Raw genomic sequence first — 25,870 nt, 5'->3', positions numbered from 1 at the left:
GATGTCTCACTTGCCTCAGACCCCCATGTCCCTCCCACACCCCAGTGCCCCTTCCCTTGGGGTTCTGCCCTCTGCAGTAACCCACAATCTGGGTCTCCCCCCCCCCAGGGGAACCCCCAACCTTCTATCCCCACCTTGCCTCAGCGGCTACTGCCAGTCATCCTCTAGCCCCCTCTCACTGGGGCAGACTGCAGTCTATAAACCACTCATCATCAGCAAGGGGTGTTTGGATGTGCTGCCTTTCCTAACCCTGGGCTGCACCTCTGCAACCCCAGTACCTGCTTTGGGCCTTTAGCAAGGCCTGCAGAATTGCCAGGCTGGAGCTCCCCGGCTCCTTTGCCTTTCCCCAGCCCCAGGGACAGCTCTAGCTTTTTTGCCACCCCAAGCGGTGAAGAAAAAAAAACAACCTGCGATCGGCAGCACTTTGGCGGCTGCTCTACTGTGCCGCTTCATTCTTCAGCGTCAATTCAGCGGCCGGTCCTTTTCTCGGAGAGGGACTGAGGGACCCGCTGCCGAATTGCTGATGAAGACCCGGACGTGCTTCCCGCTTCCAGGGGCTGCCTCAAGCACCAGCTTGCTGTGCTGGTGCCTGGAGCAGGCCCTGCTCCACCTCAGGCATCCTGCTCAGCTCCCAGGCAGTCATGTCCTTCTCTCTCCACCGCTAGAGAGAGACTACCTAAGCTGCTGCCTCACAGCCTTTTTATAGGGCCAGCTGTGGCCTGATTTGGGCGTGGCCCCAGCTATGGCTGTTTCCGCAATCAGCCTACCCTTCTTCTCAGCTGCAGCCCTCTCCAGGGCTGCTTTTAACCCCTCTTAGCCAGGGAGTGGGGTGACTGCCCCACTACAGAGACATAAGTATCTGCTTGGAACACCAGGAATATCATACACTTTCCTATTCTGGGCTCATTATCAGAGACCAGTGTGTCCATGAAATTGTAATAGCATTAGAAGCAATGTAAAGGAGCACACATTTACAAGGGTTGCATGTTCTTCAATTGAAAGCAAAGTTTTACATCCTCCTAATGGCCATTGGGTTTCTTCAGAAGATATGAGCAATAACCACAAGCTGGTGAGATATGACTTCACACCCTATGAAGTGGGATGCCATAAAAGCTGCATGTCTGCCACATTTTAAAGTGCTGTAATAAAATAAAATAAAATAATTAAATTACATTACATTAAAACAAAATAAATAATTATTAATTAATTGTATTTGTAAGAAGACAGTCTGTCCCTTCGAAGGTCAAGGGGGTCAAGAGAAGCCAGCCCTGTTCTGGAAAGGAGTCTAGCTGGCAGATGCTGTGAATCATCTGGCCTCCCCGGACAGTATTTAGTGATTGGGGATGATGATTGCAAGCCAGGGCATATAAGTGAGGTGAGGTACTAGGAGAGAGATAGGACTGTACTCTTTTGCAGCTTCAGCAGAAGGCAGTGAGAGGCAGGAAAGGCCTGAAGACTCCTTTAAGCTGGGGGAAGATCCAGTTCATTAAGCTACCAAAGATGACACTATCCCACAATCTCAGTTGAAGAACAGGACTGTAGCTTTTTGTTCTTGTTCTAGTTTCCAATTTTTGTGTGTGTTAAACAAATAACATAAGCAGAGCCCTGAGGAAAAGTCTACAGACTGAACCAGGCAAGGCTGATTGTGCCAGGCTCGTGATCAGGTCCGTCAGTCTAAAGTACATCTTTAACATTTTTGGGGAGCTGTTAAGGTTGAATCCCCACTCTGTCACTCCGAGTGCAGAAGTGGGGGCCAGCAAAGATTTAAAAAAATAATACTTGCCACTACATGCTTGTATTACACTCACAAGGTTACAGCTTTTCTCTGACCTCGGCTTGGTAAACGCTGCCACTACATAAATGCAAAAAAAAACATTTGAACTCAGGAAGGAGCACTTGGGAATTCCTCCCTGTGGAGTACTCTCAAGCACTTTCACCCCCACTCTGAGGGAGAGCGGAAAAAAAAAACCAAAGGAAATTAGATATGGCTATTAGCTAATCAAACAATATGCAGAAACCTCTTAGGACACCAAAAATCCAATCCTGGTCTTAAAAAAAGGTAAATTTTATTAAAAACAAAAAGGGAAAAAATACATTTGGAACTTAGGCTTTTTGCTAGATCTTAAGAGAAACAATTACAAAATGAAAGCACCCAAAACAGCTTTCTTGGAGGTTCAGCTCAAAGGTTGCAAGCAAACAAAAGTATCAGGGGTTAGCACAGAGGAGATCCACAAGCCTTAAAAAATAAACAGAAATAAACCTTATTTCGTCTAACTAAACACTCTGATCTACTTACACTTTGTAGTTCAGATAAGTAGTTCTAGGTATGAGCTGATGATTTATGATCACACCTGGCTTAAAGCTGCTCATAGCATGGTTGCTCTATCCCTCCAGTCCAGAGAGACCAGCCAAAGGGAAAGTTTCTTTCCCAATTTTGAAAGTTCTAGCTTCCCATTGGCTCTTTTGGTCAGGTGCCCATTTTTTTTTCTTTATCTAGGGGACTTTTTAACCCTTTACAGGTAATGCAAGTAAAGAACATTACCAAGGGGGATTTTACAGCTAACTGCGTGGCTGGGTGTCCATCAACGGGAGCTATCCCCCCACTTTATTTATTGCAGGAGTCATGCTCCATTCAAATCAATGGCCAAATTCCCATTGATTTCCAGGGGAGTTAAATTGGGCTTTATATTTCCAACTGCTACTTATTCACAGGCTTTTATTACAGTTTATTTATAGACTAAATTGTAGCGTGGATGTGATAGGTAGTTAAAAAGACAGCAGCAGAAATATCAAACACAAAAGAAAGGAGAGGATCAATGCACTAAGAAATGTTGTACTCTACCCATTCATATGGTATTTTCAAATATGACAGACTCTTGCTAACTTGCACTAAAGACTGAGAGACCCATTATGAGTTACTGAATGTTGTGATGTAAGCAGGGTAAAGAGTATGATAATCAAACATGTACAAGGCAAGTGAGCATATTCTTTGTTCATTTACTTTATATTATGTGGTTGAGTTTTACTTTTAATCAATTGTTAGAACACTTCACAGTACACGAGTAAAAGTGCTATAATACATTTTGTAAAAACTAATCAAATCGTATTACTATAAAGCCCCACTACATCATTAGTATTAATTCTTGTCTGTGATGTGGAGAGAGAACAACAATTTTTGTGCAGTTTGAAAGGAAATATTTGATGTCATAGATAGCAGGCCGTGGGGAGGGAGGAGAGAAGGTGGTGGTTCCCTTTGAAGCTCTATCTACTGCCAAAACACATCTCCATACACACAGCTGATACGGATGCCCCCACAGAACTCCCATGCCCATATGATGCAGATACCCACACAATACAGATTCTCATCATAATTACTGTCACCCTTCTGCCAGGTGGAGTCAGCAGCAACAAGGGCTGGGTTCAACAAAAGAGAGAAGCGGTTCGAGCCCCCACTCAGTAATCTGGGAAAACTAAGCACCTTCCTGGGGTGCTTCTTAGAGGCAGTACTTTCCCATGTGCAAGCACTGAATCTGCGTACAACAAAAGAGAACTTTTAGTAAAAGGGAACCAATCATTAATTTAGGAAAACACACAACCACATTCAAAACTATGTGACATAAGCAAACCCGACCCCACAGTATATTGAGCAGTGTCCTTTGCCTGAGTTTCACACCTTGCAATGGAAAAGTTCAACAAACAAATCTCCCTTTAACACATCACTCCCTTTTCCCTCTGCTGCACCCCATTCACATTTCTGTCTTTGGTTAGCAAAATCCCAGAGTTCAGAGGTGTGTTCACAGGGGTCACCTCACATCCTGGGAGGGGGGTGTCAAGCAATGCCTTTGCTGCTGCCTCACAACTTGTGATATCTGAAGGGGGTGGGTAGCTCCCTTTTATGGACACCCAGCCAGCCAGTTAGCTAAAAAATCCCTGTTAGTAGCTGTTCTCTACTTGCTTTACCCATAGATAAAAGGAAACTATTGGGCACCTGTCCAAAAGAGCCAATGGGAGGGCTAGAACTTTTTTAAATTGGGAAAAAACTTTCCCTTTATCTGTATGTTGTTGTTCTCCGGAGAGGAGAGGCAGAGCAGGACAGGGCTGGAGCTATGCTGTAAAAATCTATGAACCAGGTATGAAAATCACCAGATCATACCTAGAAACTACTCAGTGTGAAACCCCAGATATGTAAGTAGATCAGGAAATGTCTAGAAAGATGTGATTACGTTTATCTCTTTTATTTCTTTAAGGCTTGTGGACTCCTCTGTGCTAACTCCAAGTGCTTTTGTTTTGCTTATAATCATTAAGCTGGACCTCAAGAAAACCATTCTTGATGCTTACTTATTATATTTTCTCTTTTTAAATCTAGCAATAGCCCAAGTTCCAGATGTATTGACTTTCTTTTTTGTTTTTAATAAAATTTACCTTTTTTCAAGAACAGTATTGTGTTTTTTCTGTCCTAAGAGGTTTGTGCACATGCTGTTTAATTAGTTAGTGGCAACAGCTGGTTTCCTTTCTTTTCTTTCTCAGCTGTTCCCTGGAGGGGTGGGGGGTGAAAGGGATTGAGGGTACCCCACAGGGAGGAATTCCCAAATGTGCCTTCCTGGGTCCAAAGGTTGTTTTTTGCACCTGTGTGGTGGCAGCATCTATCCATCCAAGCTCAGAGAAAAGCTGTAATGGGAGTTTAATACCAGCCTGGAGTGACCCTTATTAATTTTTAGAATCCTTGCAGGTCCCCACCTTCTGCACTCAAAGTGCCAGAGTGGGGAATCAGCCTTGACACAACTGTTGCTGTTTCTCTACTGCTGCTGCTTCTGTGCCACCACTGGCAGCTGTCTCTCTGATGTTGCTAGCCACTGTTGCTTCTTGCTCCCACAATGTCATGTTCCGAGGTTCCACCACTTAACACAGCTCTTTCAGTAGGTGGCAAGGAACCTCACAGCCAGCACAGTATTTATATTCACTGTCCCACACAAGATCTAAGGCTTATCTCCTAGAGTAGCTCAGAAGTGAGGTCAGATCTAGGAATCACCAACCAAAAACAAAGACTCTCTATTGAGTCTAATCATCTTATCATTAAATGATGAAAATGGGCAAGTCAGATAGAGTCCATACCAACAAGTAGAAACACCTTATCCCCCCAACTGCCATTTGGGATCCTTACCTCCTGCTCTGCAAGTGAGGTTCCGTTTAGGGTGACACCCTCAATCACTTCCCCATAACCCTTAGCATTTCCTGTCTGGTATCATCCTTTGGTATGAGCAGCAGGTTAGCTTCTCCTCCAAACTCTGCCAGCAATTATCCCTACTCACACCATGTGACAAACCCCAGAACCCAGACATACACCCATGGGCCCTGGCTGTGGGTCAGGTGGGACCACCACCAGAGTTATCTTTGGCACTGCTCCCCAAGTATAGCAACTATGGTGAGGTTTTTGAGACGAAGAACCTTGACACCCTACCATCACACTGGGATTATGACTGCCCAACTGAATTGCAAACAGGGGCCAAGGTGCTGTTTAGCTGCATCTACATGATGTCGGAACCCGAGCTAGCTGCCTTGTGTTCCTATCTCCAGGAGAACCAGGCCAATAGTTTCATACAATCATCTACTTCTCCCAATGGAGAACCTGTTCTTTTTGTTAGAGAGAGGAAGATGAACCCTGTGTCTATGTGTGGATTACCAGGCCCTCAATCAGGTTACTGTCAGGAATCGATACCCCCTTCCGCTCATCCCAGAATTACTGGATTATGTACAATTCGCCCAGGTATTCACAAAACTTGACCAGTGGTGGGGCCTACAACCTGGTTTGTCTCCAAGGTGGGGACAAGTGGAAGATAGTTATTCAAACCTGATACAGCCACTATGAATACCTGGTAATGCCATTTGGCCTCACAAACACTCCTGCAACATTCCAACATTTCATGAATGAGGTCTTCCAGGACCTCCTAGACCAGTATGTCATAATCTACCTAGATGATAGCCACATTTTTTCCAAGGGTCCTAAACAACACACCCAGCATGTCTGGTCAATCCTGGAATGGCTCCACCAACACACCTGTACACAAAGCTGGAAAAGCACAGCTTCAACCAGTGGTCTGTGGAGTTCCTGGGCTACATCTTGTCCACTTGGCCTCTGAAATGGCTTGGCCTCTGAATGGACCCCAAGAAGATGGAGGTGCTATGGATCTGGGCACACTCCCCCAAAACATCAAGGAGCTGCAATGTTTCCTGGGGTTCACTAACTTTTATAGTTGCTTCATTTCCAGGTTTTCAGTCCAAATCACCTTTGACAGTGCTTCTCCACAAAAACACCACCCTCACCTGGTCTCCAGAGGCCCAACAAGCATTCAACCAGCTCAGTATGATCTTTACCAGTGCCCCGATTCTTGTCTATTCCGACACAGCACAAACCTTTATCATCGAGACCGATGCCTCCAATGTGGCAAATCAGGCCATACTCTCTCAAATGTGTGGTCCCCAACAGGACCTCAACTATTGTGCCTACTATTCACAGAAGCTCTCTCCTTCCAAACAGAATTACAAAATTCTAGAAAAGTAGGTTCTAGTCATCAAAGTGGCCTTTGGAGAGTGGTGCCACTATCTGAAGGGTGTTTGGTACCCTGTACAGGTATACAGGGATCATAAAAACTTAGGGAACCTCCAATGAGCCAAAGCATTGAAGCAGTGGCAGCCTAGCTGGGCCTTGTTCTTCACACACTTCAATTTCACCATCACATACCACCTGAGTCCCCAGAACAAGACCACCGATGTCTTGTCCTGAAAAGGAGAATATCTCACCAGCCAGGACCGCTTTCCCGCCCTCCCCCCTTGTGTAGATTCCCCACACATACTTAAGCCCTTGCAACTTCCTGGATGCTACAATTCCCCAAGCTCTCATGTCACTGCGCCAATCAGCTACAGAGAAGGAACACCCTCATAAGGAGCTTGGGACAGCAAGCCATGGCCAACACAAGGGCCAGGATGACTTGCTGTATGACAAGGGCCACTTCTATGTTCTGTCAGGACCCCCTTAGTAAGAAATATTGTGGCTCTGTCATACTCACCCTTAGCAGGCCATTTGGGGCACCTTAAAACCCTCCATTTGGCCCACTCCTTTCAGTGGCTTTGAATGAGGTCATTACCCTGGACTTCATAGTCGAGATCCCCATATCTAACGGGCACACTGTAGTTCTCACTGTGGTCAACCAGTTGACAATGGTCCACTTGGCCCCATTGCACACGTGCCCTCTGCAGAAGAAACAGTCCAGCTCTGGTTAATCATGTTACCCATCTCCATGGGCTCCTGAAGCGAGTCACAACTCTTTGGGTCTGCAGTTTGTGTTGCAGTTTTGGCACAAATCTCTATGATTGCTTGGAGTCTGCATTGATACACACACTGCCTTTCACCACAATCTGATGGTCAGTCCAAACGAGCAAATCAAATGTTGGAACACATGCTTCATGAATTTCCACCAGGAAAACTGGTTGAGATTCTTACCCCAAGCAGAATTTGCTTGTAACTATAAAGACCTTGTCTCCACTGGGCAGAGTCTGTTCTTTGCAAACTGAAGCTTCCACTCCTGTCTCCACCTGGACATACCCATCAACTCAACCAATCCTGTCGCTGCTGTCTGGGGTGCAGCAGATCCATAAAGTTCAAGTAGAACTCTAGATCCATTGGACAGTGCCAAGGAGGACTACATGTGGTATGCTGACCACAAGGGCCAGGAAGGCCCAGCATTCACCGTCTGTCAAAAAGTGTGGCTTTCGCCCCAAATCCTCTGCATAAACTGGACCACTGATAGAATTGGCCATATTCCATCAGCCAGATAATTAATCAAAAGACTATGAAGCTTCAGTTACCTATCTCCCTCAAAATATACCCAGCGTTATCACGTATCCTTGCTAAAACCCTACACTTACAACTTTTTGCTCACTGGGCTCAACCACCATCCCCTTCAGTGTGGATCCCCAAGATACTGGACTCCAAAATCAGACGTGGCTCCCTCTGGCACCTTGTAGACTAGAAGGGCTATATCTCAGAAGAATGACCTTGGAAACTCACATTCCAAGATCATGCCTTCAACAGAGTGGCATCCTGTCATTTGGCCCATCCCAACAAACTGAGGCCAACAGGGGGCACCCTAGAGGGGGGCAATGTAAGAGTCCACAGGTCTAGAACACAGGACTGCAATCAGCTGGCATCCCAGTAGCAGCTGTAGCCAGCTTGTGCTACACTGCCCATCACCTGCTGTGAACACAGATCATTGGAAGTCCCACCTCAAGGGGTTTGACAAGCGGCAGCCTTATGGCTCCTGATTGGCTCCGTGCCCTATATAAATGAAAAGGGAATTCCAGGAAGCGTCCAGACAACAATGTGGATTTCCTGTAGCTGCCATGACTATTCCTGCTCCCTGCTCTTAATATCCTGGCTTTGACCTCTGCTTCATTTGGACTTTGTCTCCTGACCCAAACCCTGAAACCTGACTTGGACTCTGACCCTTGTTATCAACTGTGGCCTGGAACCTGATTGTGATCTCCTATGCCACCGTCAGGTTTGACCCAGCCCTGAACCTTGATCCTGACTGTCCTTGTTAGAATCTTGACACTGGATGGGGAACGTAGTGGACAGGAGGAACTGCTCCTAAGCCTACTCTGAGCAAGTGCACTACAACCTTATGCTATCAAGGAGAAAGCATTACCTGCTGTATGTTCTGAGGGACCACGCTCTCCCTCAGCCTATGGAGCAACTCTGATTTCTCAGTGGCATTGAAATAGGAGAGAAAGGGGCAGGATAAGATAGTGGTGGGCTCAGAGAGGTGTGGCATATGGATGCATAACCAGCTGTGTCCAAGCCCTGATGGTCATCACTTAACAAGAAGCTTGACTCACAAACACAGAATCAAATATTGATGTAATGACTTGTAGGGAGCTTATTGCCATGACAATCAGTTGCCTGCATGAAATATTTATTTGGGAAAAGGTCTTCAAAGGAATATTTTCTAAAAAAAAAATGGAGATATGGAGTGCAACATATAGGTGTTATGCTGTCAGTCATGATCTTTAAAAGGTAAGAAATGCATCATTTTTTACAAGAATTCTTTACATAATGTCCTGTGGCCTATTCTTGTATACTGTATGTCACAGAACAGAGCATTCTTTCAAGTACTAACTGTCCTATGACACTGCTTTCAGCACATTTCATTCACTTCCCTTATTTATTGTATATCACATGATCCTTCAGTACTTTACATAGCTGACTAACTACTCTAACCTAGAGATGGTTCAGGGCTGCAGATTAAGTTGCAACCTGGACACGAGCTTTCACAAATTTTAGATATTGTATGTTCTGATCCATGGTTTTTGTTTGATCTGTTCCTGATTCAGTTCTATTCTCCCAAAGATAAAGGCTCATCAATTTAAGGGTGATCAGGGGTTTTACTTGGTTCATCTCTACACCCAGTAAAGACCACATAAAACAGAGACATACCACAGGTTACATTTCAGGCAAACTTATCATCTTTTCATTCCTGGTGTTTCTTTGATCAGGCTTAAAAGGCTTGATCCAAAGATAATAGAAATCAGTGGTAAGACTCACATTGACTTCAATGGGCTTTGGATGAGGTCTAAAGTGATCCATTTGTATTGTGTGCCACATGTGAACTTAGTGCACATATATATTTTTTCTCCTTTGTCCACAAAGTGTGTATGTTTCTTTCTAGTTTCAGCTGTGAAAAGCAAGAAAAAAGAGCAGCCATTAATCCTAAATGTAAAAAACCCCAACAACACTGATGCTAATGCAATGATACTACCACAATACCACAATTCAGTATACACATCTGCCATTGTTATGCCAAGAACAGACTCAAAGGTCCCAGAATAGTCATCCTATTGCTTACTTCTGTGTTCCCAAGATGGTGACTGTAGCAGGGTGGACCCTGCTCCTGCCCGAAGGGGTTTAAAAAGTGGCCTGGCAGGGCTTGAGAAGACAGCCTTCAGGCTAGGCTGATTGGGGAAGTGGCTGCAGCTGGGGCCACGCCCCAAACTGAGCCACAGGCCTGATAAAAAGGCCAGGGAAGCCAGGAGCCAGACAGTCTCTCTCTGGCTATAGAGAGAGACGGGCCTGGCTGCTTAGGAGCTTGAGGCTAGATACCTGAGTGCAGCAGGGCTGGGGAAGGCTGAGGAACCGGGGAGCTCCAGCCTAGAAAGCCCCAGGCTGTGGCCTAGCAGTGGGCTAATAGGTACTGGGGGTTGCAGGGGGCAACCTAGGGGTAGGCCAAGGCAGCAGGTCCAAACCCAACTTTGCCTGTGATGAGTAGGCTGATACTGCAGTATGCCCCAGAGTGTGGGGCTAGACAATGACTGGCAGTAGCCAAAAACTGAGGCAAGGTGGGGATAGAGGGTTCCCTAAGGAGAGAAAGGGAGACCCGGAGAGAAAGGGAGACCCAGAGAGAAAGGGGTTGCTGCTAGGGGGCAGCGCCCCATGTAGAAGGGCACTGGGTCCAGGGAGGGACACAGGGGCCTACGAACAGGTGGATCACCAGCCTGCAGAGGGTGCTCAAGGGCTGGACTGGCCTAACTTCGGAGAGCAACCAGTAGGAGGCGCCGCAGGGGTGAGTCCAACCCGTTTACAGTGATATATTAATCTATTCCTGCAAGGTGAAAGGAGGGGGCCCGCTTAGTAGAATTGCCAGGGTTTACCAATGATCTCCCTATGCCCTCCAGGAAACTTCCCCAGAACAGACTAGATCACGGACACAGAACCTCTGCTCAAAAGACTGACACCCAGGCAGTACTTTTCCAAAACAAAGTATTTTCTTTATTTAGTGTGACCAACCTTTCCTAATACAATTAATCTAAACTTAAATTAAAACATAAGTACCTTAGCCAAGGTATGCATGTCAAAGTAGCCAATACTGTAATGGCATACAGTTGGAATGGCTTAAATGATTATGTTCTGCAAATGGTGATCAGTGATATGCAAGACACTGATAGCAATCTTAATAAATGCTAAACTTTATTCATAGTAGCATAGACATACACACCACAGACACTCATCTTTATCATCACAAGCATACACATTCATTAACTCTATTTCTATTCTATATCCTATCCTATGGCTGATGTCCTTACTCTCCATATTTCCCCCCCCCCCCCGCTCTGTCTTAAGGATCCTTCTAATGTGTCTCAGGATCCTTTTCTGCTGTGTCTTCGCAGCCCATTGCTGCTGTTGTCACTCTGCAGTTGCTTCTTCCTTGATGTTCTTTGCTTTTTCGGGATTCTGTGATATTCTCTTTCTTTTTCTGCTCCTAACCTGACATCTGCCTGCCTGCTCTCTGCCTTATATACAGTTTTTGGCCTGTTCTGGTTGGCTCATTTTTTAATCCTAGCATTAGAATACTATCCTTCAGTCACCTTCAGACTCTCTCTGATTGGTCCATACTTATACACCGATCATAACTGCTAAATCTGGCTGTCAATCAAAGCTGTTGCATAAATTTACTGAACAGGCCTGACTGACCCCTCCCTGCAGTGTTGCAATGACCTTTACCTGACTTCAGTCCACACTCATCCTACCAACACACCAGTCAGAGGCTAACCTGCTTAAACTGCCAATTCACTGTCTTTGGCTGTGTGCTAACATTGTACACACACTTACAATTACCAAAATTTTAAATTATAAACAATTACCTTATTTCTTTCATGTATACTTACTTGTGAACTCATGCATCTTAATGTTATGATCTAATGCTACCATTTCTTACCAGTTTAATTATTTTTATTCCAGTTTTTCTCCTCTTTTTCAGTTTATGGTGGCAGAGCAATGTTTTCCAGTGCTGTACTTGGAAACAAAATAGAGCAGCTCAAAATCCTTTCATATCAACATAAACCACTGATAGCTTATGTTAAAATATGGCAGCCTTCAAAGCCCTTCTTTTTAGCATCCTTATGCCAAAGAGAAGTTCTAACTTATTGTCAGGGAACTAAGCATACACTACCTTCTATAGTCCTCATTGTTAGTTATTTTACAAAAATAAAATAACAGTCTAGCAAACAGTGAAAATCAGAGTTTGGTCCTTGCAAATTCTTGTAGAACAGGACTGTTCCCTGTCAGCCTGAACCACCTCAAATGAGTGTTGAGAGGGCAAGGCCCCTTGGCAGAAGCTCACAGAGCTAGCCAGCTGCAGAGGGGAGTATAAGGGTATGTCTACACTACAAGAGTAGTTTGATTTAACTTAGGTCAAATTTGTGGATTCGACCTTATGAAGTCGAATTTGTGTATCCACACTAAGGACACTAATTCGACTTTGTGAGTCCACACTAACAGGGCAAGCATCGACATTGGCAGCGGTGCATTCTGGGCAGCTATCCCACAGTTCCCACAGTCCCCGCTTCCCATTGGAATGCTAGGTAGAGCCCCCAATGCCTGCTGGGGGAAAAATGTGTCGAGGGTGGTTTTGGGTAACTGTCGTCATTCAACCGTCACTCCCGCCCTCCCTCCCTGAAAGCGCCGGCGGAAAATCTGTTTGCGCACTTTTCTGGTCAGTGACAGCGCGGACACCACAGCACTGCGAGCATGGAGCCCGCTGCGATCATCGCTGCACTTATGGCCGTTGTCAACTCCTCGCACCTTATCGTCCACCTCTTCCACAGTCAGCTGCTGAGAAATCGGGCGAGGAGGCTCCGACAGCGCGGTGAGGACATGAAGTGTGAGAGTGGCACAGACCTCTCACAAAGCACGGGATCCCGCGCCGCGGAGATCATGGTGGCAATGGGTCACGTTCATGCTATGGGACGGCGATTCTGGGCCCGGGAAACAAGCATGGACTGGTGGGACCGCATAGTGCTGCAGGTCTGGGATGAATCACAGTGGCTGCGAAACTTCAGGATGCGTAAGGGCACTTTCCTTGAACTGTGTGACTTGCTGGCCCCGGCCCTGAAGCGCCAGGATACCCGGATGCGAGCAGCCCTGACTGCAGAAGCGAGTGGCCATAGCCCTCTGGAAACTTGCAATGCCAGACAGCTACCGGTCAGTAGCGAACCACTTTGGCGTGGGCAAATCTTCCTTGGGGGTTGCTGTGATGCAAGTAGCCCACGCAATCGTTGACCTACTGCTCTCAAAGGTAGTGACCCTGGGAAACGTCCAGGTCGTCATAGATGGCTTTGCCGCGATGTGATTCCCAAACTGCGGTGGGGCTATAGATGGCACTCACATCCCTATCCTGGGACCAGCCCACCAGGCCAGCCAGTATATTAACAGAAAGGGCTACTTTTCAATGGTGCTGCAAGCACTGGTGGACCATAGGGGACGTTTTACCAACATCTACGTCGGGTGGCCGGGCAAGGTTCATGACGCGCGTGTTTTCAGGAACTCTGGTCTGTTTAGATGCCTGCAGGAAGGTAGTTTCTTCCTGGAACACAAAATAACTGTTGGGGATGTGGAGATGCCTACAGTGATCCTCGGGGACCCAGCCTACCCGCTAATGCCCTGGCTCATGAAGCCCTATACAGGCACCCTGAACAGTGACAAGGAGCTCTTCAACTACCGGCTGAGCAAGTGCAGAATGGTGGTGGAGTGTGCTTTCGGACGTCTCAAGGGGAGATGGAGGAGCTTACTGACTCGCTCGGATCTCAGCGAAACCAATATCCCCATTGTGGAGCACACAGCAAGCTGCAATAACAATCTCTGTGAGAGCAAGGGGGAGACCTTTATGGCGGGATGGGAGGTTGAGGCAAATTGCCTGGCTGCTGATTACACTCAGCCAGACAGCCGTGCAATTAGAAGAGCCCAGCGGGAAGCGCTGTGCATCCGGGAGGCTTTGAAAGCTAGGTTCCTCAGCGAGCAGGGTAACCTATGACTGTCCAGTCTCTTTACAGAGAAGCTGAACCTGCCCCTGTTTCAGTTACTATTGACTTTTTTCAGCGGTTACATACCCCGTTCACCAGGTTTCCCCCCTTCCAACAGACGTTTAAAAATAAAGTTATTGGAACATTTTTAATTAACAAAGTTTTCTTTACTACCGAATTCGTGTTAAAGGGTTCAAACAGGGACGCAGACTGTGGTGGGTACGGTGTGCAGTGATGTACAGACCGCTTCTACACTCGAGGGCTGACAGGCTCCTGCTCCTACAGCGGTCTCTGGGGGGAGGACGGTTACAGGACGGTGTGCAGGAAGGGGTGGGTTTGCAGGAAGGGGTGACGGATGTGTGGGAAGGGTGAGTAGGTGTAGGAGGATGATGGCTCTGGCTGGGGCTCAGGGCATCGGAGAGGTTCATGGCTAGGGTGGAAGGGCATGGTACGGGCAGGCTGCCTTGCCATTTGTGGATGCCAGGCGTTCGGACCCTGGGGCAGCATACACCTCCCAGACTGACCTGGGGCAGCAGACACCTCCCAGAGTGACCCGGGTGCCTAGTGACTGCACTCTGTGTGTGACCTGCTGTTGATCCTGCCCCCATGTCTGTACCCTGTTAATGGTGGCTGTCCTATGCAATTAACAAACCCCTATCTCCCCATCACACAAAGTCTTCTGCAAAGAAACATGACAGAAACAGTAATGAACAGCAAACTATTTTTAATCTTCAACTACACAGTTGGGGGATGAAACTGGGATTTTGGATCGGGTGAGCCAGGAAGGGCAGCAATTCTCATACTTTAGGGAATGAGAGATGTTTGGTACATGAGCGCTCTGCTGGGGTGGAGTGACAGTTTTCACGGCCCCTAGCGCCTCTCCTTGTGATTTTGGGTGAGGGGGGGACAGGACTTTGTGGCGAGGGAGGGCGGTTGCAGATACAGTTCAGGGGGGCTCTCTGCTCCTGCCTGCGGTCCTGCAGAACATCCACAAGGCGCCGGAGCGTGTCCGTTTGCTCCCTCATTAGTCCAAGCAGCGTTTGAGTTGCCTGCTGGTCTTCCTGCCACCACCTGTCCTCCCGTTCGCTGTGTGAGCGCTGCTGCTGAGAGAGGGTCTCCCTCCACTGGCTCTGCTGGGCCACCTCGGCTCTGGAGCAGGCCATCAGTTCAGCGAACATCTCGTCCCGAGTCTTTTTCTTTCGCCGCCTAATCTGTGCCAGCCTCTGTGAGGGGGATGCCGGGGCAGTTCGGGAAACAGCCGCAGCTGTGTGATGGGAAAAAGGAAGTGATTTCCTTGCAAAGATACATGTTTGCGAACACTGAACACAGTCTACTCAGTTTCTGTGAACAAGACCATACAGGGCACCTATCTCATGTCCTCTCAGGACAAGTTTGAATTTTCGGCATTCGCTTTCATTGCCTGGGGTCTTGCACTGGAGATCGGACAAGCGGGGCAGGACAGCAGAATCTGTGTAGCAGCCAGGCCTGGTAAGCCGTAAACTTTAGGCTGCTTAAAAGTTAATGGATAGCAGTGGCCTCCTGCTGCAGGCAATCTGGAAAGCATAAAGTCTGACCCTGTTCCAGCCCCTCGCGGCTGTCCCCAGGAAAGATCCCTGTATGCTTTCCCTCTGCAGCCTCCAACACGTGGCTGTTAAACGACGGTCATTGTTATGCAAAGGAAAAGTCAAGCATTCACAATAGTAACATTACATTAATTCCCCTAATTAGATGCAGCAGTCGCCGAGCGAGATCACCCTGAGGCGGGTCACTAGGACAGACAGAGAGCGCATGCTGCATGACTCCCTGCACAGACCAGGGCCCTATGCTGCCATGCTGGTGGAGGCAATGCTCCCACTATACCTCAGGATGGCCTGGTGCAGAAGAGTGTGCTTCCACGGAGCACCTAATAAGGCACCTCTCCCCAGGAACCTCCTCCGTAGGCTGTTCGAGTACCTGTACGAGAGCTTCGTGGAAGTGTCCCAGGAGGATTTCTATTCGATCGCTATATGTATTGACCTTCTTTTCGTATAGTTTTTATTCCTGATTTAAAACAAATAAATGTTTATATGTTTATAGCACTTACCGACTGATCCTTCCCCTGATTCAGAGTCCGGCTTAACGGCCGGGGAGGGTTGGTAGGGGATCTCTGTGAGGGTGATGAAGAGATCCTGGCTGTCGGGGAAATCAGTATTGTAAGCACTGTCGCCTGCCTCGTCCTCCACAAACCCTTCCTCATCTTCCCCATCCACGAACATCGCCGAGAAACTGCCCCTCGACACTATCCCATCCTCAGAGTCCACGGTCACTGGTGGGGCAGTGGTGGCAGACCCACCGAGAATGGCATGCAGTGCCTCGTAGAAGCGGCATGTCTGGGGCTGGGCTCCGGAGCGTCCATTTGCCGCTTTGATTTTTTGGTAGCCTTGTCTCAGGTCCTTGATTTTCACACGGCACTGCGTTGCATCCCGGCTGTATCCTCTGAGTGCCATGGCTTTGGAGACCTTCTCGTAGGTCTTTGCATTCCGTTTTTTGGAGCGCAGCTCCGAAAGCACAGACTCATCGCCCCACACAGAAAACAGATCCAAGACTTCCCGGTCAGTCCATGCTGGGGCCCTCTTTCTACTTTGAGATTGCATGGACCCCTCTGCTGGAGAGCTCTGCATCGCTGCCGGTGCTGCTGAGCTCGCCCCGATGTCCAACCAGGAACTGAGATTCAAAATGGCCAGACAGGAAAAGGAATTCAAATTTTCCCGGGGCTTTTCCTGTATGCCTGATCAGAACATCTGAGCTCGGACTGCTGTCCAGAGCGTCAACACAGTGGTGCACTGTGGGATAGCTCCCGGAGCTACTAAGGTCGATTTCCGTCCACACATAGGCTAACTCGACATAGCCATGTCAAATTTAGCGCTACTCCCCTCGTCGGGGTGGAGTACCGAATTCGAACTAAAGAGCCCTCTAGGTCGAACTAATTAGCTTCCTGGTGTGGACGGGTGCACGGTTAAATCGAATTAACGCTGCTAAATTCGACATAAACTCCTAGTGTAGACCAGGCCTAAGTTCCACTTTCCTAAGGGATGGTGCAACAGACATGCTCATTGTTCACTCTGCGCAGTGGGACGTCATGTGTCTTCCTGGAGTTCTGCATCTCTGCACTCTTGTTTACTCAGGACTAGAAGACACAGTTATGTTGTTGTTAGTTTGTATCCACTGTTTATGAGGTTGGGACAGAATTTTTTTAACCATGGCTTGGCTTAGGAACGTCAATTCTATGTCACTACAAATGTTGGAGTCTCACTTTTTCTACATATAAAAACAAATAAAACCAAGGAAAATGTAAGAGGAATAGAGTGTAGCTAAAGAGAGATGGGGGGAGGTTGCAGGGTTTGTGATCATTCATATGTAACTATAGCATACATATTACACTAAATATGTACAAGACTGACAGTTCTAGTCCTGAATTATTAGAAGAAAATGTTTCACTGTTAGAGAGTTATCTCACCACCTCTTGATACTGCACTTTGATAGTTAACAAAAAAGTCAAAATAAAGCGAGGCTTTCAGTCTAAATACTTCAGAGAGAGAGAAAAGTGACTCTGAAAAACCTTTATTTGACAAATTGGTTTCTGATACATTAAGCATTTTAAAATTAAGAGCAGCTCTTGTAAAAAAAAATCACTCAGAGAAAAGAACTAACAAGAACTACAAATCAGACATCACAAGTGCATAAATAATTGAGTATTTTCACCAGTTTCACAAACAGCACCATTAATTCACCATGGCTATTGAAACATTCCCAAATTATGCCCAGCTTGGAAATTACAGAATCAGTATTTCTTCTCATCGCCATTGGTTCTGGAACACCACCAAACACATCATGTCCTTCACGGCTCACTGCTTATTCTTCATGTGACTTGCAAAAGGCTACTTCAGAGACTCCCTGGCCAGTCTGATCAAGCAGCCTCCAGCTCCAGTTTAGAACCAGCTCAGTATTACCCTGTCTGGATCGGACATCACACAAGTGGCAACTGTCAAATGTTTGGGTACTGCCACATGCAGTGCTGCAAGATGCTCAAAAGATGTGGACACTTGTATTGCAGCAGCAGCAGCTGCTCTGTTTCAGGCCTTTCTGTGGCTACAGTGGGGACATGTTTGCCACGAAGCTGTGGATCTGTAGGACCATGGATATACCAACTCTGTTATATGGAAGTAAAATGTGGGCACTGAGGGAGGCTGAAAACCCTCGGCTGACATTTTTAATTCTCATCATTTTTGTCAGCTACTCCATATTAAATGGCAGTCCAAGATCTGAAATGAGAGTATTTGAAGTCAAACCTAGCAACTGCCTCCATTAGCACCGGTTCAGATTTTTTGGTATGGAAAAATGATTAGAAAGGAAGAGAAAAAAATTCTGATGTGTATTTACCAAGGAGTGACACCGTGAGGGCCAAAAGCTTTTGGTGGAATGATAAAACTGCCAGTGACAGACATAAACTAGAAAGAGATTGATCCAGGTGGTATCAATCTGTAAGGAGGCTATGTTCCAAGGTGATGAATTTAGGGACCACTCGCCTGAATAAGTGCTCACCAACATAACACTGGCACATTGTGGCTCTTAATCTGAGCAACTATTAATTTAGATAACCCACATGCACAATCTTTGTTTATCTTTCATTCCTAAAATAAACATGAGGTTTGACCATTGAAGACCAAATATAACATTGAGGACCACAACATCAAAAATATGTTTTCTTTTGTTTTAAAGTAATCAGGAATGAACAATCAAAAACACTGGGTGAAATCTTGGCTCCATTGAAGTCACTAGGAGATTTGCCTCTTACTTCTGTGGGGCCAGGATTTCACTCATTGTGTCTAGGTCAGAATATCAGGAACAATGGAAGTCACAAACTGGTTGCCACAATACTTACTGACCACAGAATGGAGGGAGAGGGAAATTTGTACAATGTTTCCAGGGATGGAATACTCTAACTCAGGGGACATGTGAGTCCTCCTGGAGAGCTCAAGATTTTTAACCAATATATAACATACTGTCACAGAATATCTGGAACCTTTAAGGGAAGGTTGAAGTGCATCTGTGACAAGTTTAGCACACCACCCAAGGTGGGGAGGATGACTAATAATGTGTGATATAATGTCCAGGTGGCTGAATCAGGCCTAAGGAAGAAGCCTAGTGAGAAAAAGGGGGTGTTGGCATGGAGTCGTGAGTCAGCAGGGCAGAAAAGATGCCAATTCAGGAAGACATAAGATTGAGACGGTGCAGTCAGCTTAGAGAAGCTGATCTATGGCTGCAGTTGATGTGAATAAGCACAGCTCCAAGGAGGGGAATACTGACACTCTTCTATTAGGAGAAGAAAACTGTGAAGACCCAGAGAAGAAAGATCATCCAGTTGGAGACCTGGGCTAAACTAGGGACTGGGTGGAAGAGCCTGTTTGTGTTTGAACTCTCAGAGGAGCTTCATAGAAAAGACAAGAACCTCAGGGTGGAGGGGCTGCGCCCAGCTTGAAATTGGGGTGAAGACTGTGGAAGTTTTAGTTCTAGTTTTGAGAGACTTTGTGCAGGTCTTATAAATTGGACCCCCCCAAGAGGAATATTTGGACTGTGTGCGCTTTTTAAGGGGCCCTACGTACAAGGGGAAACTGAGGCAGGGTGCTGTAGAACCACCCCAGACAATGAGGGGTTGCTTGGGAGATGGTGACCTGTTCACAAACTCTAGAACTCCTTGATTTTTTTTAAAATGGTTAAAAAATGGTTTCTTTTATAAAAGAATGTTAATGGAAAATCTTCATTTCAATCAACATTTTCAAGTTCTTCATTGACAGACAAAAATCCCCCAAATTTCAGTTTTCTATTATAAAATAATAATAATAAAGAGTAAAGAAGGGCCAGAGCCAGTTAGCCCTTTTCCATAGGTTCCTAATGATTTCTAGGTACACTTTGAGCTGGAGGTAAAAATACCTGCGCTAGCTCTGATCAACCTAGTGTGCTAAAAATAGAAAAGTGGCTGTGGTGGCACAAACAGTGGGATGGGCTAGTTGCGCCGAGTACTTGCTTAGCATTTTGGAAGGATCGTAGCTTGGAGCAGCTAGTCCATCCCACCACTTGTGCTGCCATGGCTATGCTTCTAATTTGAGTAGGCTAGCTTGATCAGAGGTAGCATGGGTATGTCACCTCAAGATGGAATTTACATCTCTTGACTGAAGCATAAACATACCCTAAAATGAGATCAATGGAGCATTTATAGCCTTCCTCTCATACAGGGTCACAGCTGATTAAAACTTGAACAAGAGTTTGTGGAAAGAGAATGTGGTCCGTGAGGAGGAGCACACAAGTTAAAAACAACATTACTGAAATGTATGATCCACCTGTAAAAACTGCCCCTGTATGATCTCCTCTAAGAAAAGGAGCTATGCCTCTCTACAAAAGGAGGAAATAGCTTCTGCAACACCCATACTAGAGCTATTGTTCAAAAATATGTCCTTTCCCTTAATCTTCTCAAACAGGTATCCCAAGTTTGGAAGCTGGGTGCATTTCTTGCAAAAGAAGTACGAAAACTGGCCTGCTTTAGTTTCAAGAATTCCAAAAGCTGTATCCTTTCCTGTCCAGCTGTGCACCTACTGATGTTTAGAGAGCCATTTGGAAGAAAGACCATCAGTGTCAGAATTAAAGAGGCAAAAAATAGGGAGAGAAGTGGAAAGTGAGAGAAGCAAGCCAATAAAGACCCTATCTGACCTTAACATTTAACTTGGCAAACCACTTTCTTTAAACAAGAGTGTTTTCTACAATCTAAACTATCAGATTAAATCCTTCAAAATAAAAATGACAGAGTTTTTAAAATGCTAAAAATCAGCAAAATAAGCCTCCTCACCTCACTCTCCTTTAGTGATAGTTTAAAACACTTAGAGCATCACCTCCGTACTATTCAGACCCCTCTTAGCCAGCTGACTGACTGAGAGAATACATTCAAGTGAGATGTCAGAGAGACTTTCCAATTTCTTCATTACATGGCCTCCAAGTTCTCAGTGTGACTGCAGTTTTTCAGTAACAAGACTATCACTCCTTAGGGAATATGAGCAGAAGGAGTTTTCAGAACACCACCAGTATCATTTGTCTTGGAACAGAGTCCATGGCAAGCCTGAGCCAGAAGACAGCATTGCCACCACTACACTCGGTTTCCACATCCCCAAGGACCCACAAGACTTGGTGCCCTGGGATCAATTCTGACTTGCCATAGAACTAGTCTGTACACCAGTGGTGGGCAACCTGCGGCCCGCGGGCCACACGTGGCCCGTCAGGGTGAGCCGCTGGTGGGCCGCGAAACAGTTGTGCAGTTTGTTGTTCCCTGTGGCCCGTACCCCTTCCTGCAGCTTCTATTGGCCAGAAACAGTGAACCACAGCCACTGGGAAGTGCGGGAGCCCATGCCTGTGGACAGTCAATGTAAACAAACTATCTTGCATCCCACCAGCAGATTAGCCTGATGGGCCACGTGCAGCTCGTGGGCCTCAGGTTGCCCACCACTGCTGTACACTCTCATTCAGAGCTTTGGATACTGTGCCAAAGCTTGCTTAGTTCACTAGTTAGCTCAGTATAAATCCAAAGTAATTCCATTGATTTCACTGGAGTTGCACCAGATATTCACACTGGTGTAACTGAAAGCAGAATTTAACACATTGCCACAAAGGCCTCAGATGAGTTAAGCATTTTTGTAATGGGCAGACCTATCCCATCAGCTGGATATTCACTTCCATGCTCAGGGCTAGATTCTTTATGAGGTGCTCATCAGATTCCTGTCCATGCATGGGTAACTGTCTCATAGTGGGATGCCTCCTAAAGGGATTGCCCCCAGCCTACACTCTTAGCCTGTGACTTAATGGACACTGAGTGTTGGGTGTGTAGCTTCCGTAGGATCCTTTGTAAATCCCAACCTCTCTGAATAAGGATTTTAGTTAACTTCTCTCTATTTTCCCTTCTCCCCGCAAAAGAAGTGGGAGAGGACAACAATTCCCAGAGCTAAAACAAATCGTCTAGAGACACTGAAAAGGAGGAAAAGCATAAGTACAGCCACCAAATACAAATCCTAATTCCACACAGAATTTCACTGTCACACGCTTCACATTATCCTGGGTTAGGAAGAGAGAGACTTAAAGAGATGGTGTTTGATTTTCAGAAGAGGTTCTGTAATTCTGCAGCCTACAGCAACTGTGGTAGCTTCAGAGCTGAGCTCAACAACCCACCAGCTCCAAGCTCTACTTCAAAGTTAGGCCCAGCCTCATATGCCTGTCAGGGCATGGTTGGGTGAATGGCAACTCCAGGTCCTCAATGAAATGGCCCAGTGTGAGGAGAGAAATGGCAATGCATTTCTCCCACTTGACAGCCATTAAATCTGGTTGGGAATTTTCAGTGAAAAAGAGAAAGAAACATCACTGAAAATGTCAAGAAATCATTTCCCTTTCTCTTTTAGCTAGCTGGCATTGATGTACAGATGCCACCGCTCCTTATCTCCTCCATGGTGCTTTGGCCTTGGAGGTCTCAGGTGGACAAGTCTGAGACACACATTACTGTATCTCGAAAAAGTCAATGAACAATATAAAACAGGTATTGGCAACCTTTGGCACACGGCTCGCCAGGTTAAGCACCCTGGCGGTCCGGGCCAGTTTGTTTACCTGCCGCATCCGCAGGTTTGGCCAATCACGGCTCCCTCTAGCCGCTGTTTGCCACTCCCGGCCAATGCGAGCTGCAGGAAGCAGCGCGGGCCGAGGGATGTGCTGGCCAAAGGTTGCCGATCCCTGATATAAAATAATGAAGTATCCTGGTTATGGCTAATATCAAAGGGACAGATTGCAGCTGGCCTTCCTGAAATTGACACCGTAGCGTCATGGCCAGCTTCTATTGGAGTGAAACACACAGGCACACTGAGCTGCACTAATGCTGGAAACACTGAATAAAGGAGCTGGGCAGGGGCAAGAAGAAGATGTCCTCTCTCCTTGTGCACTGTCCAGTGCCGCTGATCCAAGGTAGTGGATCTCTCAAGCTGACATTTATGCTTCCAGAGCTCCCAAAGAATTTCTGGCTAACTCGGACATCAGCAGCATGTCCACACCTCTTTTCTGATGAGACCTGTGCTTTAACGTCCTACTGTATTCATGATCTTGTCTGTTTACTAAATTAGTCATAATATTTATTGGAATCTCTTAAAGTTTCATGATTTAGATTATCAATTTTGAGGTATCATGCAGAATTAGAGAATGATTGTCAGTATGGTCAATTAATTCCTCTCTTTAAAATCCATTATATACAGCTCATATAAATATATGCCGTCAAGCTAAGCTATTCATTAATAAGAAGCACTAAGTGGACATGCTAACATTAAATTGTTTTTCATATGGTAATAACTGATATTTATTTTAGTAACCATAGTGATGAAAAAGGTTGATTTCACACCCACTGTGAGATTTTCAGACTGTTGCAAAGCTACTTTAAGCACTATAGATCAATACCAGAGGAAATGGACTCTTATACAAGATTGACGTTTACAAAAAATGATGCACAGTGCCACAGCTATGTCATAAGGGTATGCCTTTTGATATTTATTCTTTGTGAATACCATTTTCAGTTTTACATTTGTCCCTGCACATACAAATGAGAAACTTTGGCAAAGAAGCTCGACAGACATTTTGGATTCCGGTATCCCATCAGACTCGTAACTTTGACAGATGGTAGGTAGCTCTGGCCTTGCCTCAGTTAATTGTGCCATATGGCTGCTAGAGAGTGAATGCAATGCCTGTGCAACTTGTCTTGTGGGTCAAGAACTTTAGGTCTGTTTCTTCTGAAAAATTACTAGTGAATAGAAGCTACTGTATTAAAGGCTGTAAAAATTGTTCAAGGATGAAGAAATTATTTTTGATAACTGTCTAATTTCAGTATTTCTGAGTAGTAGAGGACATTTTGGAGGGAGATGGGGGATATCCATCATGAATTATATGCATTACATACTATTTTATAGTGTCACATTTTATAAATGCGTGAAAACTTTTCATAGCATTGAAGGTATTGTTATTTACAGACAACAGTTTGATGGAATGAACCTAGATTTTGTCTTAGTTAATATTATTCAGCTATGTTTTTACATCAGAAAAAAATCTTGAGATAATAACAACATAAAACTTTTACATAGAGCTGGGAAAAATGAACACTAAAATATCACTATTCTTATCATTACCCAAATTCTAGAATTTAAAAGGTATAGTCTAGTTTCTGTCAGAGGCAGAGATGAAGCTGCCATGTTTACATTACATAATTCTGGTGCAATTGTGAAAACTTCATTTTTCACATCTGATCTTTCATTTTATAAGAGCTGATTTGCCAGAAAAAAACCCACACTATATTATTCTTTTTCTGGCTAATACAAGGACAGATTGGATACTGTGAATGAAAATCTGTAGTTTAAAAGGTGTAGATTTAAAATCTCTGCACCTGACAGATGCACTCTTTTCTGCTTTGTTGTGAGTATTGTATAATATAGTATAGTAATATAGTATTGAAGTTTTTGTCCTGCTTTGCTAAATGTAAATTAGGGCTCAATTGTGCCAATTAAATACTGACCTGCATTATGGGTGGTGCAGAATCACACAACACTTCTGAGGGCCTTCCAATAGTGCCTTAAATGATATCACTAACGTGTCTCTCTCTCTCTCTTTCATCCTCTTCACACTGAGTGAATTATGTCTGCAGCACAGTGATTTGTTTTGGTAGGACTTTAGTCTCTTTGTTTAAATATGTTTACATTAGAGAGGGCAAGGTTAAAGTACAGTTCCTTGCACCTGCAGCAAATGTTGGTGAGATTTGTGATGGCCCTTAGTTATTGTGAGGGTTCATTGCTGGGTTCTGTCATGGGCTATAAGTACTCAGGACTACAGCCAGTCAGAAATTTTCAAACAAAATGTTTTTCTGTCAGACAATGCAGATTCATCAAAATCAAAATGTTTCACAGGAATGAGTCTGTTTTGATTGTGACCAGACTTCCAGAGGAAACCAGCCAGGGTTTTCAGGACCTCCAGTATCCATGGTGTGCAGCTTTTGAGTATAGCAGGTCTAACAGCCCCAGCTCAAGCTATTGCTTTCACTGTTTCTAGGCTTCCTGCTACATGGCAGAGAGCCTGGCAGCCCTGGAAACCTGGAAGCTCAAGCTTGAACTAGAGGTCTCATGGCTTCTGGATTCCTGTTTTTTTCAGTAGCTCTGGGCAGCTCAGGGAGTCTTGTCAAGTTTAAAAAATGAGAATTTTCCACAGAATGGGAATTCCAGCAATCTGACCAGGCCTGTTCAGGACGGATGAAGTGATAGCTCCTTTGGATAGCATCTGGCAGTTTCAATGGATGCTGATAGGAAGGTTCTCATGGCCTATAATACAGCCCCAGCATAAGCTTGGTGGAATTATTTTTGTTCCAACTTATCTGTTTCAGCCTTTGTTTTCTATCATTGGTACTCAAGTTTCTGACCCTCTCTCTGGCACAGTGTGTGAGAAAGCCATGGAAATCTGTGTGGGCAACAGGGAGGAAGGGGATATTTAGAGACCAATGTGTCAATGGTCAAAGTTAGCATACAACAATAATGATATACCAGATCCTGGACTCTTTATCTGTGGGTGAAGTGCTGTTGTCCTTTAATATGTTTTTTGTTTTTTGTTTTCTAATTTGATTCAGTCTAAGAGTCTTCATGGTAGAATCAGGATCATGGTTTGTTGTTGTTGTTGTTTGTTGTTGCTGTCTAGGACCTGGGAGACCTCTGACCACTGCCTTAGTGATGTGATGATTTGTCCAAGACAGTGGCTGGCTGTAATGTCCTCAGTATTGACACTGAATCCAAAGACCAGGTTCAAGGTGTGCCTGGCTATGTGAGCTAGGTCAGAGATGACCTGTAAAAGTTCTAGGGAAGCAAGTGAGGAAATGATATTTTGGGTTATTGCACTTGTGGCCATGTCAACAGGAATGGTGAACTCTCCCAGAATGGCA

General features: G+C 45.5%; 1 long non-coding RNA gene across 1 annotated transcript; it reads right to left on the bottom strand.

The window, feature by feature from the left end:
* Positions 1-346: 346 nt before the first annotated feature.
* LOC123367498 lies at positions 347-24,585 on the bottom strand. The gene is made up of 4 exons (XR_006578500.1): positions 24,464-24,585; positions 11,766-11,837; positions 9,599-9,728; positions 347-1,139 (listed from the first exon to the last, which is right to left on the bottom strand). It is a non-coding gene; the product is annotated as an uncharacterized LOC123367498 (long non-coding RNA).
* Between the last annotated feature and the right edge of the window lie 1,285 nt (positions 24,586-25,870).

Source organism: Mauremys mutica, chromosome 1, assembly GCF_020497125.1.
Source record: "Mauremys mutica isolate MM-2020 ecotype Southern chromosome 1, ASM2049712v1, whole genome shotgun sequence".
NCBI lineage: Eukaryota > Metazoa > Chordata > Testudines > Geoemydidae > Mauremys > Mauremys mutica.
This window is presented reverse-complemented; position numbering and strand designations above follow the sequence as displayed.